Consider the following 944-nt stretch of genomic DNA (forward strand, 5'->3'; position numbering starts at 1 on the left):
CAACATGTCGACCCCGAGAAACCCGCAAAGTAACGGCCAAGCCGAGTTGACGAACAAGACCATCATCGACGATCTGAAGAAACGAATCGACTTAAAGAAAGGTTGCTGGGCAGATGAACTAGACGGTGTCCTGTGGTCCCACAGAATAACTCCTCGCGGAGCGACGAAGGCTACCCCTTTCTCGATGGCCTACGGCGTCGAGGCAATGGCTCCCGCAGAAGTGAATGTGACGAGCTTGCGCCGATCGCGAATGCCACAAAACGTCGAACTCAACCGCGACATGCTGCTCGACGCACTCGGCGACATCGAGGAAAAGCGCGACCAAGCACTACTCCGTATCCAGAATTACCAGCATCTAATCGAGAGCTACTACAACAAAAAGGTCAAATCGCGTCCCCTCGAAATGGGCTATCTTGTCTTAAGAAAGATCTTCGAAAACACTAAGGAGTGGAAAGCCGGCAAGCTTGGAGCCAACTGGGAAGGACCATACAAGATAGTCGAAGTCATCAAACCAGGAGTATACCGCCTCGAGACTTAAACAGGCGAAGCAATACCGAGAGCTTGGAACTCCAAACATCTCCGCCTCTTCCATCCTTAGTCAAGACGAACGCCTTACCGAGTAAATGCGCCACTAAGGCCACTTTTACTCGCCTCTCGCTCAAAAAAAAAAAAAAAAACCAAGTAAATGCGCCTCAAAAGCCACTTTTACTCGCAATCTAAGAACTACGAATGGCTTGATTCCCACAAAGGGATACGTACGCAGCCCAAAAGAAAAAGGGGTCCAGCCAAAATAAAAAAAAAACAAACCTCCTCCCCGAGGAATCGATCTCCGAAGCAGACGATCACTTAAGCGATGCCGACACGAGCATGCCCGGCTTCTCGAAAAAGCGTATCGATACTCGCATCCCACGTTGGATATGTCCTGATCAGACACGTATTCACGG

The sequence above is a fragment of the Brassica oleracea genome, chromosome C7 (genome assembly GCF_000695525.1).
Source record: "Brassica oleracea var. oleracea cultivar TO1000 chromosome C7, BOL, whole genome shotgun sequence".
In the NCBI taxonomy this organism is placed as follows: domain Eukaryota; kingdom Viridiplantae; phylum Streptophyta; class Magnoliopsida; order Brassicales; family Brassicaceae; genus Brassica; species Brassica oleracea.